The 15,520-nt window shown below is 60.3% G+C and overlaps 1 protein-coding gene across 4 annotated transcripts in view; it reads left to right on the top strand.

Annotated features, from left to right (window-relative positions):
• The first annotated feature begins 8,005 nt into the window (after window positions 1-8,005).
• Window positions 8,006-15,520, top strand: part of GTF2IRD1 (GTF2I repeat domain containing 1) — an 82,603-nt gene continuing 75,088 nt past the window's right edge. For 2 of the 4 annotated variants that reach the window (XM_081299879.1, XM_081299878.1), the window contains exon 1: window positions 8,006-8,174. The gene's annotated coding sequence lies outside the window, so the exon portion shown is untranslated. The remainder of the gene's footprint in view (window positions 8,175-15,520) is intronic. The other 2 variants (XM_081299877.1, XM_081299876.1) reach the window with 1 other exon arrangement.

Here is a 15,520-nt window from a genome sequence, read left to right as displayed (position 1 = left end):
CAGGCAGGGCCCACACACGCTTTGCTGGAGAGCAACAGGCAGACAGAGAAAAATAAGAGGCCACTGCACGGCCCGACAGTGGACAGGGAAGGCCTGTTTTATCCACCCATCCATCCATCCATCCATCCATCCATCCACCCACCCAGGTGGAGTCCTGCTGTGCGCCAGGCTCAGTGCTAGACACTGGCAACATCTAGGGATTTGTGAGCACTCAGCCCTCCCCTCGCATGGGGTTTAGAGTCCCCCTTGTGTTGCTATAACAAAATACCTGAGGCTAGTATGTGATAAAGAAAAGAGGTTTATCGAGCTCACCATTCTGGAGGCTTGGGGGCCTGCGTCTAGTGATGGCCTTCATGTCCCAAGGCAGTGCAGAGCTTCTCTTGGCCAGAGTCCCCAGGAGTGCACCTGCAGATCTCCTAAAGCCATCAGGATTCACTTGAAGGGACTCGGCTCTGGTGACTTATCAAAGGCCCCTTTCTCAACATCACAGTTGGATTGAGTTTCCACCCTCCTAATACATCCAGCCGGGCCCCCGTGTCAACACAGGAGCCCTTGGGGACACACTTAGACCACATCAAGCCACAGCCATGGGTGAGTCACACAGGGATCAAATAAGAACTCAGGCAACATAAAATTCCTCGGGGCTGAGAGCCCGGGCAGGTGTGGGTGGCTGGTCAGGCCATCAGGAGGGCTGAGACCGGAAAGACCAGGGGCTGACCTGGCGGGGGACCTGGGACATTGGGGGTGGGGGCGCTGCGTGTCGGAGGCCACCTGAGCCCGCAGATGGCAAGGCAGACCTGGCTGAGCCGGGCCAGACCCTTCCCTGGGGCACTAGAGGTCTGGAAGGCCGGAGGCTTCCCCTGGGGCTGGAGGTGCAGGAGGTCCTGGGCTTCTGGAAAATTCTAAAGCCACACGGAAACAGTTTAGCAGGTGCGGGGCCTCCCGGCCCTGGGTCTTCCGTGTGAAGGGAACTCGTGGCCCAGTGGCTCGCATCCCCGAGGGGCTAGAGGCATGTGGTCTTGGCGGGCCCCTCCATCCCCAGGCAGAGTGTGGTCCCCTGTGTGCCCTCAGAGCTCAGGGTCCCTCTCCGCAGCCCAACAGCTGGCCCAGAGCTCCCAGGACAGAACGGGCCACGTGATGCCCGACATGGGCACGTCCGTGGATCACGTCCCAGGTCGCCTGGCCCCGCCAGATGCCAGGCCTGGCTGCCTGTGACTGAGGAGCTGGCACCTGGAGCCCGGTGGCACAGGGGACATGGCCCTAATCGACACGGCGTGGGCTGGTCCAGCGTGGCTGCGTGTGGTGAGACCACAGAGGTGACAGTTTAAAAGTTCCTCCCGGGACGAGAAAACCAGCGCACCCCAAATCTGAATGTGCATCCGAAAATCAGGGGATGTGTTCTAAAGTGAAGTTATCCCCAGGCCTCTCCCCACCCCTGTGTCTGAGCCACCACGTCCCTCAGGAGCGTCTGGACCTGGCTCTTCACAGGCACCAGGTGAAGGGGTGGGGGCCCAACCTCCCCGCATCAATGGCGCAGATGGAAGAGGCTCAGCTGACTCCAGTGTGGGCTCTTCCACATGCCACGCCTGGCCCTGCCCTGTGCCAAGCCCTGGGCAAGGGGTGACCTCACTCTGACGCCCTTCTTGCTGCCCTTCTTGCTGTGCTATGTTTCACAGCGCGGCTGCCAGGCGTCCTCTCTCCCCCAGCACCTCCCATTGCCTGAGGAGCTGGGGGAGAGGTTCTTCTCTAGGCTGTGCAAAGGGACGGGGGCATGGGGCAGAAAGCCCCCCCAAACTCCCGGGTCAACCTGGGTTTTCCCCCTTGTGTCTGGGGACACTGCTGTGAGATGTTTTCCCGCCTGCTTTTCCTTAGAGCCCAGATATTGTTCTGGATCTTCATTGGTTTCTAACTAGATTCCTTTAGCAGAGCAGCTGCTAGAAAATGGAGTCCTGCTGGTTCCCACTAGTGTTGGGGGCACGTGGCTTGTGCACCCCAAGGAGAGGCCGGGTGCCAGGATTCAGCAAACGGGTCCCTCCCGTGACTGGTGTGGATGTGCGGCACTGACCGGGTTACCCACTTGTCCTGAGCCCTCCCAGCGGGGGGCCACGGGGCCTTCTTCCCAGGAAGGTGCCCCTCAGACCCTAAGAGGCTGGGGAGCGTCCTGGTGGTTGGTGGAGAACATTCTTGAGGCCCTGATTCCATCCCCAGCCCCCCAAAAGAAAGAGAAAGCTCAGCCCTCTCCAACCTGTTTGTCTTCAGAGAGACTGCCAACCCCTGGCCCTATCTTGGACTCTAATTACAGACAGGGTCTCACTGAGTTACTTGGCGCCTCACTTTGCTGAGGCTGAACTTGGATTTACAATCCTCCTGCCTCAGCCTCCCAAGCCGCTGGGGTTACAGATGTGCACCACTGCTCTGGGCTCATTGTCGTATTTGGGACCGAGTCTTGCTATGTTGCCCAGGCTGGCCTCAAACCCCTGGGCTCCAGAGATCCTCCTGCTTCAGCCTCCCAAGTAGCTGGGACTACAGGGAGCACAGCTCTGGAGCACTTGCTTTAGTATTTTTTGTGGTTTCTCTGCTGAGATAGGAATGAGAGATGGCGGGAATTTGAGGGCAGGTGTGTGTGTGTATGTGTGTGTGTGTGTGTGTGTGTGTGTGTGTGTGTGTGTATGTGTGCACGTGCATCCACAGGGCCCCTCAGAGAAACTAGAGGGTGAAGAGCCGTGGGGGGTGGCTTTACTCTGGCTTCCCCACAGAGCAGTGCACAACTTCCCTCTTGAATCCACTGGGCTTCCATCTGAGAATTTCCTGGGAAAAATAAAACGTGGTTTAAAAGGGTCATGGAATGATGCCCTGACTTAACACTGACCCACATGCAGCCTCTGGTCATCAGTGGCTCATGAGCGCTTTAAAGTCTGCCCAGTCGAAATGAGATGCGCCCTGAGTGTCACAAGACTAAGTGCAAGAAAAGTCATGTAGAGCTGTGTGTGGTGGCGCACATCCGTCATCCCAGTGGCTGGGGAGGCTGAGGCAGGAGGGTTGCAAGTTCAAAGCCAGGCTCAGCAAAAGCAAAGTGCTAAGCAGATCAGTGAGACCCTGTCTCTAAATAAAATACAAAATAGGGCTGGGGGTGGGGCTCAGTGGTCAGTGCCCCTGAGTTCAATCCCAGTACTCTCTCCACTCTCCCCCCCAAAAGTAAAATATTATTATTATTATTATTATTTTGGTACCAGATATTGAACCCAGGGGCGGTTAACTACTGAGCCACATCCCCAGCCCTTTTCTGTATTTCTATTTAGAGACAGGGCCTCGCTAAGTTGCTGAGGCTGGCCTCAAATTTGAGCTCCTCCTGCCTCAGCCTCCTGAGTAGCTGGGTTTACAATCATGAGCCCCTGCTCCACTTCGGATGCTCTTTTTGCTATTTGAGCAGCCTGGAGGGGCCCTGGAGACCAAGAGCTCGGAGGATGTGGCCCGGCATGAGGTGAGAGAAGCTGCCCTGAGACCCGGGGATGGCACTGCTGGGGCTGGACGTTTGGGGCACAGACACGGGGCTCCCAGTGTTACAAACCTCCGTCTTGGTCCTCAGTGCCAATCCAATAACCAAGACAATTTTTGGGGGGGGAAAAAGTTGTTCTTACTTTGCTAGTCAAGGAGAGACACAGGGAGCTCCTGTCCCAGAGGTGGAGGTCCTGCGTCCTGCCCCTCAGGGGGAACAGGGGACTGTCAAAGAGGGGATTCCAAGGCCACGTGACAGGTGTTCTCAGAGAGAGCTGGAGATGGTCATTTCTGAGATCCTGCGGTGCCGTCCCCAAGCCTGGATCACTGCATTCCTGTGATGGGTGGTGCTCAGGACGGAGCTCTGCCTGGGGTGGGAAGGATCCTGATCCTGTTTCCCCAAGTTAGGAAGGGGGAGGGAGTAGAAGTAAACATGTGCCTTTCAGAAACAAGTCCCCAGGCCTGGTTCAAAGCCGGAGGTGGCCTTCTCCACCAGCACACCCACACCTGAGCTGGTGGCCCGTCCTGGCTGGCAGGAGGCCCTGGAACCCTGGAGCCCCTGGGTGGCTTAGCCTTGTGCTTCTGCATCCTGTTGAGACATTTTTCTGAGTCCTGAGCCTCCTCCTCCCCTTGGTCTCCATGATGGGGGACAGCACGGGGGACACGGTTGTGGATTCCAGGGGCCTTCAAGGGCTTGTTTTTTTGGTGCTGGGGACTGAACCCAGCGTCACACACGCTAAGCGCTACCATTGAGCTACATCTGGAGCTTTCAAGTCTCATTTTGAAGGGTAAATAGTAATTATCAGATAAAATCATAAGCCTGAAAACACAAGAGAGCCATGGAGTTGGGAAAAAGAGGCAGGTGAGCCCCCAAGTCCCCGCCGCTCCCCGGGGTTGCTGGCCCTGGACCTGGAGCTTCCCACCTGCAGGATGGAGGCTGAGGGTCACTGCCCTGCCCGCGGCTCTTCTAATCACATCCAAGGCAGCACAGCCCCGGCTCTTCCTGGAGTGGCCCCGAGGTTCAGAGAAGGGCTATGTGGTCAGGGATGAGGGGCTGTCCCTCTGCCTGTCCCCACTTCCCCTTCGGATCTTACCTCTAAGGAGTCAGGAGGGGGTGTCCAGCATCACAAGAAAGGAAGTGATGTTTGTAGGAAGTCAGGGACCCGAACCCCAGGGGACCTAGAGCTGAGTCCCCTCGTGCAGCTCTGCCTGATGACCAGTTCTACACAGGGCCAGGGGAGGGGACTGGGAGGTCCTGGCTTGAGGGGCAGCAGGACGCGCAGGCGTGGGCTCACCTTCTCACAGGACCAGCATCCTGCACCCCCATCTGTGATTGGGGCCCCCCAGGCCCAAGTGCTGGGAGGGTCCTCGGGAAGCTTAGGTGCCTCTTAGGTGAATCAGGGCATGGGGGCCTGTGGCGGGCAGTAGTGAACAGGAGGGCAGGGAGAGGAGCCTCAGTGCCCATGTCCACGTGGCCGGGGGTGATGAGGCAGGACCTGCAGGGAGCCCCAGGCCCGTGAGGGGACAGTTGATTGGAACCTAGGGATTAGGGTTCTTCGGCTCAGGGGGCTTGGGGAAAAGCTCCTGTAGGCATGGAGAGGTCACTGGGGAGGACTTCTCATCCAAACTCCCTTCAACTGCCGTGAGCAGTTGCCACCCTTCTCAGGAGAACTTGAATTTGATAAAAATGTGAATGTTCCCGACCTTGAACTTTAAATTCCCTCCTCTTTAGCAAGAGCCATTTCACCTAAGACTCTGGGTCTAACTCACTCTCTAGATGAAACCAACGAATGAAAGAGGAAGGTGGAAAGTCTGTGATTCCAGTGACTGGGGAGGCCGATGCTGGAGGACCACAAGTTCAACGCCAGCCTCAGCAATTTAGTGAGGCCCTAAGCAATTTAGTGAGACCCTGTTGCCACAGTCTGGCTGGGCACAAATAACTGAGCCACCAAAAAGCCTTGTAGGTTCAAACAGCAACTCTTTATTCCCGAACTCTCACCGGCACTCTACCCACACTTCCCGGGAACACACTCCGCAGGCCAATTCTCCCGGAACTCCAAAGTAGTGGGTGCCTGAGGCAGCAGGATCCGCCTTAATCCTGGAGCCGCCCTATCCCCAGCAGCATCCGCCCTAATCCTGGGGAGCCGCCCTATTCCCGGAGCAGGGTCACCTTTCAGCCACACCCTCTGGCAAAATGCCAGGCTCATTCCGACTCAACTGTGGCTCTCAACACCCTGTCTCAGAATAAAAAGCAAAAAGTTCTGGGGATGTTGCTCCGTGGTTAAGCACCACGGGAGTTCAATCTAATCCCTGTACCAACAAAACAAATCAACAACGGAGAACTACCTTTTCTGAGCATCTACTATGTGCTACTGTGCCCTATGCTAAACATTTCTCCTGTATTATGACTATTATTTGCTACTAGAGGTGGACCCCAGGGGTGCTTTACCACTGAGCTACACCCCCAGGCCTTTTTATTTTTGAGACAGGGTCTCACTAAGTTGCTGAGGCTGCTCTCACACTTGTCATCCTCCTGTCTCAGCTCCCTGAGTTGCCGGTTGCTGGGATTACTGGTGTGGGCCACCGTGCCTGCCTGATTTTTGATTCTGACACAGGGTCTCGCTAAACTACTGAGCCTGGCCTCAAATTTGTAATCCTTCTGCCTCAGCCTCCTGGGTGTCTGGGATTACCAGAGTGCACCCTGTATTGTGTCATTTAATCTGCACAGAAAATTCACAAAGCAAATTTACTTAACTCTGCTTTACAGGAATGATGAGAGGAAGCGGAGGCCCCCAAAGGCCAGCTGGCTTGGCCCAGGGCACACAGACCCAGTGCAACCAGAGGGGATGCCCAGATCGCAGGTGGCTGAGAGGGGCCTGGATATGGCAGGCTGGGGCTTCTGTTGTGCCAACTGCCCCCTGGTCTCTACTTGGCCCTTCTGGCTGTTTGGCCCTTCTGGAAGGCTGGGGTAGTCCAGAGGCTGGAGGACAGGACACCCACTCCTTCCAAGCTCACTGCTCGGCTCTGTATTCTGCCTGCAGAGGGCAGTACTGAGCACACCATGGTGCTGCACCCCTTCTAGGCCTCATCTCCTCCAGACCCTGGGTTCCAGGACTTGGAGCTCAGAAGGGCCCACTCAGCCTTTCCCAGGACCAGCTTCCTCCAGTAGGGCCCACTGAGGCCACGCCCTGGCTACGACTTCTCATGGGTCAGTGCAGATGTAATGGGGACACCATAGGTCAAGGGGCAAAAAGGAGGGCTATGAAACAAGTCCTGGCAGTGGCCCTCATGCCCCTTGTGTGCTGAGGACTACATTTTAAACCAAGGCCACTGGTACCCACCCTGCAGAGTGAAGACTCTTAAGTGTCCAGTACCTGGCAGGACTTTGACACCAGTGACTGCTGTTATCAGCGTTATCTACTGTGGGGTTCACACTGGGGTTGACCCCGAGGCTGTGGGAAGGGGAAGTGGAGACCCAGAGAGGGGAACTCACTTGGCCAAGGCCACAGGGGTGGTGAGAGGAAGAGCCAGGGTTTGAATTCACTCACTCGTGCTGCCAAACCAGGGCCATGTGGAGTGTGTGAGGTGGGTCAGAGGGGCTGCACAGGGAGCTGCATGGAATTGTCCCTGGGTCCCTGGCACCTGTGGTCTTACTCCCCATCCCAGGTGCTCTGTGTGGGCCCAAGGGCCCCTCTGGGCTGGGCCTTGGGCTCCTGCAGGAGCCGTTAGTCTGGTGGGCTGTGGGCTGTGGGCTGGCCAGGGGAGGCCTGCTGAGCCCAGGTTAAGCTACCTGGGTTCTGGAGCACCCTGCCCTCAGGGCTGCGGGTACACCTGTGGGCTCTGACAGGACCTGGTGGCTTCTCATCTACCTGTGGCCCACTCCACCTAGGCCAGGAGCACTCTGGGGCTGGGGACCCCACAGTGGCCTATTGCGGCAAAGGCATGGCCAGGCCCCGGGGCGCTGCGTCGCTGCGTGGTCACTGGCCATGAGTTAGGACACAGGCTTTGGGGCGATGATGGGAGGCGTGTTCAGTAGGCCCCCCGGTGTGGGTGGGGAGGGGAAAGCCTGGATGGGGGATCCGAAGGTCAAGGTGAGACCCGAAGTCCACTAGGATCTGCTGCGACCTTGGGCATGTCACTGCCTTCCTGCACATCCCGGGGGACAAAGCCTGACTGAGGGCCCAGGGCCCAGCCCTGGGAATATACCCGGGGCGAGGCCAGAGGGAGCAGCGGGGCGGCCCCGGGGGTCTGGGGTCGGTCCCGGGGGCCGCGGGCGCCGCCGGTGACCTTGACCCGCCGACCGGGCCGGCGGCGTCGTCCTAATCCGCGCGGGCGGGCGCAGCCGAGCTGCCCGCGGTGCCCGGCGGGCGGGCGGCGGCAGCGGGCGGGCTAATCCCGTATGTAAATGGCAGCCAATGGAGGGTGGTGTTGCGCGGGGCTGGGATTAGGGCCGGGGCGAATGGCTGGCAATCTTACTGGGATTACAGAACAAAGAGCCTCCCGCGCCCGCTCTCGGCTCCGCGCCCCGCCCTCCGCCGCAGCCGCCGGGGGTGGGGGCCCGCAGCCCCCGGCCGGCCGCCCGCGCCCTCCGCGCTCCGAGCTCTCGGCGGCGGGAGCTGAGTCCTGGCCGCGGGCCGGGCCCGGGGCGCCGCGGGCCGAGCGCTTGGGGATCCTCCAAGGTAGGAGAAAGTTTGGCGGGGGGCGGGCGCCCCGATCGGCCTCCGCCCGCCAGGTGCCGCGGGCCGGGGTCCGCGGGGGGCGCGGGCACGTGACCGGGTTATCCTCGGCGGGGGAGGCGAGGCTGGCCGCCCCCACCTGCCGGGGCCCCGCTGCCACCCCCGGCCCTCCGGCGCGGGGTGCCCGGCCGGCGCCCGCAGGCTGCCGCAGTTGGCGAATGAGGTCAGTGGGCTGCCCGCGGCTGGGGCGCGGGGCGGGGGCGGCGGCCGGGATGGGGGGCTGGGAAGGCCGCGGTCCGCCCCCCCCCCCGTCCCCCGTCCTGCGCCCGCGCCCCCCACCCGCGCGGCCTGGCCCGCCCTGCGCGCGCTGCCGCGGGCGGCGGAGCCTCGGCGGGGCCTCGGGGGTCCCGGGGAGGGGGCCTTCCGAGTGGCGCCACCGAACCCGGTGGGGGTGGGGGAGACTTAGAGGACAGTGTGGGGGGGCACAAAGGGCTCCGTGCCGTGGGGGGGGGCACAAAGGGCCCAGTGCCGCAAGTTGGGGGAGTGGGTCTGTGGGTGGCCTCTGAGTTCTTGCACATGGGCGGGGAGGGGGAGGAGGGGCGCCAGGGTGCCTGATGCCCCTCCACCCCCACCCTGAGCTCCTGGGAATGGTGGCCTGATAGCCACCAGCAGCCAGGGACAAGGATCGGGCCCTGGTCTGGGCCCAGGGCAAGTGGGGGTCTGGCAGTTGAGACTTCTGCCCTCCTGCAGAGCTGGAGGGGACTCAGGCTCTGTGGGCTGGCCCAGTGACCCTGGCTCCCAGGACTAGACTTCTCCTGTTGGCCCAGTGCCCCTCTCACAGCTGAGGCACGGGAGCTTGCCATTCGGGGGTCTTCCTGTGGGCATGTGGGCAGCGTGGCTCTCAGCGGGAGTGTGATAGATGGTGTGGGGATGCCCTGAGCCTGGAGGGCAGCTTCCAGAGGAGCGGGCGATTTGTGGGGGCTTCTCTTACTGCTCAGAGCAGAGGGGAAGGGCGGCCGTTGCCACCCTGGCCCCCTCCGGCCATCGCCTGCCTGGTGTGTTTGGCTGCCCTGTAGCCTGGGCTGCTGGGACCTTGGCAGTGGCCTGGGGCCTCGGGGCTTGGGAGGTGCTTCGCAGCAGCCCATTTATTTCAGCAGCGTCATTCCCACCGGGAAAGGGCACAGGCATCGATTATTTATTCGGAGCAGGAGGAAGTGGTGGGAGGCTGGTGGCTGGTGGTGGGGAGGGGCTGGTCACCAGGGCAGCCACAATGGGGGCCATCATGAATCACCTGTTTGGGCCCCGGGTGTGAGATTGACTTTGGCCTCTTCTGAGCAGGTACCAGCCTGGCCCAGAGGTGACAGTACCAGAACCCCAAAACTGCTTCCGGGCCGTGGGAACCTTGCGCCCGTACCCCATTTTGTATCTGCCCCAAGGATGACCTAGAAATGATCAGTTCCAACTCCGAGGGTCCCAGAGGACCCGCTGGAGGAAATGAGGAAGGGTTGGGACTCAGCCTCGCTCCTTCCACCTCACTTGAAATATGGGAGAACTTAGGGATGGAGATGGCAGAATGGTCCTGCCCAAGCGGCGTGTTCCTGGGCGAGCTTAACCTACTTAATAGACTGTCGTCTGGGTGCGGAGAAGGCCGAGTATTTGCAGTGTGTTCATCACAAATTATTTCATCTGTTCCTGTGGGGGGGGTCTCCTGGGAGCCCAGGAGCCTCTGACACAGCTTTGGCGCCTGAAAGCCGCCAGGGAGGTGCAGGGACACTGGAGGGGGTCTGGGGGGGTGGCCATCCTGCAGTCTCTGCAGAGGCCAGGGCTTGCAGGGCTGGGTGGGTAACAGGTTTGGTGACAGCTCGGTTGTCGAGGCCCCAGCTGTGTCTCCATGATGTGGTGGGTGACAGCTTGGGGGGATTTGTGTCTGGACTCCCAGTCACCCTTGTCCTGCGTGGCTCTCTCTGCCCACTGGCTCCATCTTTGGCCTGCCTGTTGGACCCTGCCGGCCTCGCCCTCCCAGCCTGGCCTCCACACACACTGCCGCCCTCTCCCAGGGTCCTCAACCTCCGGGGCTCTCCCACCCTTCGAAGGGGCTGGGGGCTTCCTTAAATGGTCCCACTGGCTCAGGTGGAGGCATCAGTAAGGCTGTCCCAACATGGATCTCACTAGGATCTCACGTCTGTCCTGGTGGCGCCGGGTGCAGGCAGGAGAGGAGGTCTGGTCCTCAGCCACCTGTTGGACGGCCCCATGAGGAAGGAATGGATGACGTCCTGCTGCCTGGACTCTGCTGCCTTCCTGGGTTCTCATCTCTGCGGCAGGGTCCTCACCACAGGAGCTTCCGCTCCCTGGGACTGGGGGCCACTTTCTCTCTCCCCGTCGCCCACTGTCTCGCCCAGAACCTTAGCCTGAGGCTGTGCCCCCCGCACCTCCTCCATCCTGCCCCTCTCTGTTCTTACTCTGCTGTCCCTGGGCAGCCAGTAACACAGACAAGTTCTTGGGGACTAGCCCGCTCCTTGGGCCCTGCAGAGGCCCTAGGGCCACCCAGGGAGCAGGACCTGCTGGGTTCATTCACAAACACCTGGGAGCAGAGCTGGCCCCTGGTGGGGGTGTGGGCCCCATGCCCAGTCGGGTTCAGTTTACTGAGGGGCTTCTGGGAGGGAGTGGGACCCGTGGGACAAGGGAAGGAAATTCCCAGCAGGACCTTGGAGCTGAGGTGGGGGGACATGAACACAGCTGGCCAGGAGAAAGTGGGATGTGGCCTGTGGTCGGCGACAGGGGACGTTGGAGGCTTCTGGGTGTAGGTGTCAAGGTTCCTGGTGGAGCAGGAGGGCCAGCCTCCTGGAATCCTTCCAGTGGTCTGGGGGAGCGGGTCGTGCCCTGGCCGGGCCTGGAGTGGTCTGGACCCCACTGCTTTCTTGGAGCGATTCCCAGCCTGGTTGTCTGCGCAGCATGGGGTGTGGCGGAGGGAGGGCCAGGTGGGTGGAGGGTGCTGCAGCCCGTCTGTGTCTCCCTCCTTGGCCTGCTCTTTGGACCCCGCCCCTCCTGCAGGACTGACCTGGCCTCAGTCCCCTTCCCTTCCCTCTGACCTGATGGGCTCTTAGGTTCCCTGGCTTCGAGGATGTGGAGGATGGTCCAGGCCTGAGCAGGGTGGGGGGACCTCGGCCTGCCTTGCCCCCCACCAGGTGCCCAGGTCCTCCATCTCAGGGACATCTGACGGGGGTAGCCACTCAGTTATGTCAGACCTGGCTGAGAACAGTGAGGGGCTCAGCACCGGCTCGTGTGTTGCTGAAAGCTGGGTCCTTGTCCCCCACGCAAATCCAATAACGAGGACACTGTTTTGAGAAAAAGAAAAACAAGGCTTATAGCTTTGCTGGCAGAGGAGGAGTACAGGGACTCCTGTCCCAAAGGCTGGGATTCTGCCCATCACCGGGAACAGGGTTTTTAAAGAGGTGACTCAAAGGCTACACTCCCTGCGTCCTCTGAGTCGTAATTCACTTGTTAGTTTGGGAGATGGTCATTTCTGAGACCTTCTGGTGCCGTCCCCAAGACTGGATGGCTTCATTCCCCTGGTGGATGGTGCTCAGGACAGAGAGCTCTGCCTAGGATGGGGAGGAAGGTGACCTGTCGCCCCTGAGATCGGGGAGGGAGAGGTTAGGGAGGAACAGGGAGAGGAGGAGAGACATGTCCACTTGAAAAGTAAGTCACAGTGGCCGAGCAGCAAGGGCTGTGTTCAGAGCATCAAGTGGACACAGTTCCACGTGGAGGTGAGTTAGCGGCGAGGTTGCGCTGGATCCCCACACGGGCTTGGGGCGACTCAGGGCTGTCTTGAGCAGAGCCTCCTTCCCAACACCCTGCTCGTGACCCTGGCCTGGGCCGATGACCTGGAGCTATTTGTGTGCCCACCTGTTGCCCTCCTTCAGGACCACCTGCTTCGCCTTGCCTGGTTTAGCAGACAAAGTCCAGGACGCTCGGTTAAATTTGGATTTCCGTAAGCAACAGATAATGCAGCACTGGAGACGGACTTATACCAAGAACTCATCATCTGGTTCTTACTGGGCCGGAAGTCCTCTGCCCTGGGGTGTAGCTGGGCCTGGAGTTGGGGTCTGGGCTCCCCCTGAGGCTCTGGGGACGTTCTGTCACCAGCTGCCTGATCCGTGGTCCACCTAACTTCCTGGGGTTTTCTCCAGTCTGTGACCCAAGGGCCCACGTTAGGCCTGGGTGACCTGGAGGGTGAAGTGTGGATAGTCTCTGGTGCTCTTAGGGATCCCCAGCCTGGGAATCCCTTGTTTCAGGGGCTTCTGTGCCAATGTGGTCCTAACAGCATATTAGGAAATGGTGGGCTGGGCACAGTGGCGCTCACCCATAATCCCAGCGATTTAGGAGGCTGAGGTAGGAGGATCACAGGTTCAAGGCCAGCCTCAGCCATTTAGAGCCTGTCTCAAAGTTAAAAAATTAGAAGGACTTGGGCTGTAGCTCAATGGTAGTGCCTTCCTGGGTTCAACCGCTAGTACCAAAGAGAGAGAGAGAAAGAGAGAGATGATGGGAGGAGGGAAGTATCCAGAAATACCCTGTTAGAATCCAAATTATGACTTTCCATCAAGATTTGCAAAAGCCGAAGTCCGAGTACTAGCAGATGGTTTCTCTGCACCTACCATTCAAAGGTGGGGAGATCCTGCTTCTGGGGTGGTCTGCATTTGGGGCCTGTCCCCTCTGGTGAATTGTCTTAGTACCTTTGCTGTTGCTGTAACTGGATGCTGCAGGCGAGGCCTTGTTAAAGAATGAAGGTTTACCCAGGTCCAGGACAGAGGGTTGCATCTGCTGGGGACTCTACAGAGTCCAGAGGTGGCTCGGCAGGTCATGTGGTGACAGCAAGCCAGCTCCCCAGGTCTGTTCCTCTTCTTATGAAGTCACTAATGCCGGCCCAGGGCCTACCCTCATGCCCTCACCTCTTAGAGGGTCAGAGTGGGGTCACATTTCAGCGTGAGTTTGGTGGGACTTCCACATTGTGGCAGGTGGTCACCGGGAGTTGGCAGCATCCCTCCATGTTACTTGTCACCTCTACCTCAGTCTGGACAGTTTGCTTGGATTAAAAGTGGAGATGGTGCTTCCCGACTTGCCCGGCCCAGGCAGCTTGGGTGTGTGGGTCACCTCAGAGCAGGGCTGGAGTGCAGCCAGGGTGGGAAACCACAGGTGGCAGGTTGTGGCTGGGTGCTGGGTACTGGGTAGCTCCAGGGTGCTGAGTGGCCGTGCTGAGTGCTCAGCGGGGAGGGGAGCCAGCAGCTGGGGGCAGTGTGGGCCTTTCCCCTCCCACACTCTCCTGCCGGAACCCCTTCTGGAAACTTCTAGAGGGCAGCATGAGGTTAGGCCTGTTTGCTGGGGGCGGGGTCAGGCTGTATTTTCTTACTATGGACAGAACCACAGGAAAAGGGAGTCTGTCTGTCTGTCACCTGCCTGTCACTCCTCCAGCCGGTGAGGCACCTGCAGGGCACCAGGTCTGGGTCTCGCTGGGAGCGTGTCCTCATTCGGTTGTGGTTGGGTCTGTCTGTCGTGGAGGTCTGAGGGACAGCCTGCCAGCTGCCCCGCCCCCTGTGCCTGGTGACCCCTTTGCAGTCAGTCCCCTCCCTGGCCCAGGCCCTGCCGCTGCTCCTCTGTGGCTTCTGCCTCTAGTTTTGCATTTCCAGTGTCATAGACGTGGGATCACAGACGTGGCCCCGGAGGCTGGCTTCTTCCTGGCCGTCGCCTTCCCTGGCAGTGGCTCTATGGGGTCCTGGTTCTGTTCCGGTCTGGGGCGAGGCAGCTCCGCTGTCCTCTAGGTGAAAACCCAGCAGACGGGCCGACTGAGCCCTGTGCCCCTGGGACCACCCAGGAGGAGGGGTGCCCCTTCCTCATTTCCACGGCGGGGCCATCTGGGGGGCAGCCCTCGGCCTGCACCCACCCTTAGCCCCTGTCGGGAGCTGACCCTGCGCCAGGAGGGCTGCACACCTCGGTCCTCAGAGCTGGAATTTCATCCGGCGTCTCTGGTGACTCATACCTCAAGCCCCGCGATGAAATTACAGCTTCCTGCTGCCTCCTCGCCCCGGAGCCTCCGAAGTCCAGGTGGGCTCTGGAACAATGGATGCTGTGGGGCCGGGACAGCTGGAGGGCGGGGGCGGAGCCAGGCGGGGAGCTGGCAGGGCCCTGTGATGTCTTGCCCACCTCTGTGCCCTGCCCCAGGCAGGGGTCCCTGGCCTGCTTCTGGTCCCTGCACCTGCAGCTGTGCAGCTGGGGATTCTGTGCTGCTTCCAGAGTGGGGCGGAGGCTGGGGAGATGGGAGGCTGCCCCTCGGCAGGAGCACGGTCACCTTGGGTGGGCTAACTCCTCACCCCCCATTCATGTTTTGTGTGTGTGCCAGGGATAGAACCCAGGGGCGTTTACCCCCACAACCCCAGGGTGAGTTGCTTAGGGCCTCCATGGGTTTCTGAGGCTGGCTTTGAACTCGTGATTCTCCAGCCTCAGCCTCCCCAGCCATTGGGATTATAGGCATGGCCCCCGGTTTGTGCATCTTTAGACGGGGAAGAGAACTCTTGGTTTGTGGGGCCACCGTGAACCCCAGCTGGGAGAATTTAAGCCCGTGGGTGACCAGAGAGCCTCGTGGGGCTCCAGCTTCCCGGGTCCCTTTGTGCCAATTAGGACCGTGTTCGCAGGAGCCGCCTGAGAGCACTCCAGGTGAAATTTTGGTTAACAAAACATTTGGGATCTGCTGCTGCCCGTGGTGGCCCTGCAGGAACAGTGGCTGTCCCCACGAGCCTGTGTGTGGGCAGCTCCCAGAAGCCCCTCGTAGGGCCACTTCAAGCCTGCACGGGTTGGCTGCGTGTGATGTGGCACCTGCCGAATCCGCAGGGGCTCAGATTCTCCATCTAGAAAATGGAGGTGGCAGCTGGTCGTGGGTCTGTGCGGGGTGGCTGGGTACGCATCACCAGTGGGGACCCAACCAGAGCTGTCCGTCTCCCTCTGGCAAACCACGGGTGTCTGGCTTCATAAGACCGTCCCCTGGGTGGCTGTCATGGTGTCTTAGAGTGTAGGCTTTCGGGGTCCTGGGGATGGAGCTGGGGTGGGCAGGCGGGTGCTCTGCCCTGAGTTGCACCAGCCCCGAGACTTGGGGGTTTGAACTTTGGGCCTGAGGAAGTGGACTTGGCCTTTCCCAATGAGTCAGGGCGGCCCCAGCGGCACCATAGCCCTGTGTCCCACGTCGCCCCCGCCCCTGTGTCTTCTCAGAGCCTGGCCTCCTGGGACCCACCCGGGCACCGACACTCAGCGGGAGGCTTGGAGAGACTCTGGTCTGCCAGGCGGGTGCGTGGGGCCTGGGT

The sequence above is a fragment of the Spermophilus citellus genome (assembly GCF_964194105.1).
Source record: "Spermophilus citellus genome assembly, chromosome: 6".
NCBI lineage: Eukaryota > Metazoa > Chordata > Mammalia > Rodentia > Sciuridae > Spermophilus > Spermophilus citellus.
The sequence above is the reverse complement of the archived record's forward strand: the minus strand, read 5'-3'. Positions and strand labels throughout refer to the sequence as shown.